The sequence below is a fragment of the Xylocopa sonorina genome, unplaced genomic scaffold, assembly GCF_050948175.1.
Source record: "Xylocopa sonorina isolate GNS202 unplaced genomic scaffold, iyXylSono1_principal scaffold0098, whole genome shotgun sequence".
Classification (NCBI taxonomy): Eukaryota; Metazoa; Arthropoda; class Insecta; order Hymenoptera; family Apidae; genus Xylocopa; species Xylocopa sonorina.
In genome coordinates, this window is record NW_027490169.1 from 634,012 (window position 1) to 636,804 (window position 2,793).

A 2,793-nucleotide genomic window follows, 5' to 3' on the forward strand; every position below is an offset into this window, starting at 1 on the left:
TTCAAATGAATGTAAATACGACACTTCCTTTCTAGGAAATAGCGTTTGCAGATGTCTACGTATAGTAGCAATAGGGTTCTAATGCTATTTATATCGCGATATCGCATCACATTTCTAAGTTTCATGATTAGATACAATACTCATTGCGCAGTGTCATGTATACCTCGTATTCTCATCAAAAGAATGTAAATGCGACACTTCCTTGCTAGGAAAATGCGTTTAAAAGATGTATACGTATCGAAGCAATAGAGTTGTAGTGATTCTTATATCGCGATATCGCATCTCATTTCTATGTTTCATGATAGGATATAATATTTATTGCGAAGTGCCACTTATACCTACCAAACACTTCAAATGAATGTAAATGCGACACTTCATTGCTAGGAAATAGCGTTTGCAGATGTCTACGTATCGCAGAAACTGTGTTCTAGTGCTTCTCAAAACGCGATATGGCATCTCATTTCTATGATTCATGATAAGATATAATATTCATAGCGAAGTGTTATGTATACCTCGCAGACACTTCAAATGTATGTAAATGCGACACATACTTGCCAGGAAATAGCGTTTGCAGACGTCTCCGTATCGAAGCAATGGAGTTCTAATGCTTCTTAAAACGAGATGTCGCATCTCATTTCTATGTTTCACGATAAGGTATAATATTCATTGCGAAGTGTCATGTATACATCGAATTCACTTCAAAAGAATGTAAGTGCGACACCTCCGTGCTACGAAATAGCGTTTGCAGATGTCTACGTATCGTAGCAATAGAGTTCTAATGCTTCTTAAATCGTGATATTGCATCTCATTTCTATGCTTCATGATAATATACAATATTCATTGCGAAGTGCCACTTATACCTCGCATACACTTCAAATGAATGTAAATGCGACACTTCATTGCTATGAAATAGCGTTTGCAGATGTCTACGTATCGAAGCAATAGAGTTCTAACGCTTCTTAAATCGCGATATCGCATCTCATTTCTATGTTTCATGGTAAGATAAAATAATCATTGCGAAGTGCCACTTATACCTCGCATGCACTTCAGATGAATGTATATGCGACACTTCCTTGCTAGGAAATAGCGTTTGCAGATGTCTACGTAACGAAGCAATAGATTTCTAATGCTTCTTAAATGGCCATATCGCACCTCAATACTGCGTTTCATGATAAGTTATAATATTCATTGGGAAGTGTCATGTTTACCTCGCATACACTTCAAATGAATGTAAATACGACACTTCCTTTCTAGGAAATAGCGTTTGCAGATGTCTACGTATAGTAGCAATAGGGTTCTAATGCTATTTATATCGCGATATCGCATCACATTTCTAAGTTTCATGATTAGATACAATACTCATTGCGCAGTGTCATGTATACCTCGTATTCTCATCAAAAGAATGTAAATGCGACACTTCCTTGCTAGGAAAATGTGTTTAAAAGATGTATACGTATCGAAGCAATAGAGTTGTAGTGATTCTTATATCGCGATATCGCATCTCATTTCTATGTTTCATGATAGGATATAATATTTATTGCGAAGTGCCACTTATACCTACCAAACACTTCAAATGAATGTAAATGCGACACTTCATTGCTAGGAAATAGCGTTTGCAGATGTCTACGTATCGCAGAAACTGTGTTCTAGTGCTTCTCAAAACGCGATATGGCATCTCATTTCTATGATTCATGATAAGATATAATATTCATAGCGAAGTGTTATGTATACCTCGCATACACTTCAAATGAATGTAAATGCGACACTTCATTGCTATGAAATAGCGTTTGCAGATGTCTACGTATCGAAGCAATGGTGTTCTAATGCTTCTTAAAACGTGATATCGCATTTCACTTCTATCTTCCATGATAAGAGATAATATTCATTGCGAAGTTTCATGTATACCACGTATTCACTTCAAATGAATGTAATGCGACACTTCCTTGCTAGGAAATAGCGTTGGCAGATGTCTACGTGTCGTAGCAATAGAGTTCTAATGCTTCCCAAAACGCGATATCGCATCCCATTTCGATGTTTCACGATAAGATATAATATTCATTGCGAAGTGTTACGTATTCCTCGCATACGCTTCTAATGAATGTAAATGCGACACTATCTTGCTAGGATATAGCGTTGGCAGATGTCTACGTATCGGTGAAATAGAGTTCTAATGTTCTCAAAACGCGATATCGCATCTCATTTCTATGTTACATGATAAGATATAATATTCATTGCGAAGTGTCTCGTATACCTCGCATACACTTGAAATGAATGTAATTGCGACACATCCTTGCTTGGCAATAGCGTCTGCAGATATCTACATATCGTAGCAATAGAGACCTAATGCTCCTTAAAACGCGATATCGCATCTCATTTCTATGTTTCCTGATAAGTTATAATATTCATTGCGAAGTGTCATGTATACCTCGTATTCACTTCAAAAGAATGTAAATGCGACACTTCCTTCCTAGGAAATATCGTTGGCAGATGTCTACGTATCGTAGCAATAGAGTTCTAATGCTTCTTAATACGCAATATCGCATCTCATTTCTATGTTTCATGATAAGATACAATATTCATTGCGAAGTGCTATGTATTCCTCGTCTACATTTCAAATGAATGTAAATGGGACACTTCCTTGCTAGGAAATAGCGTTATCAGATGTTTAGGTACCGAAACAATAGAGTTCTAATGCTTCTTAAAACGAGATGTCGCATCTCATTTCTATGTTTCCTGATAAGATATAATATTCATTGCGAAGTGTCATGTATACCACCGTATTTACTTCAAAAG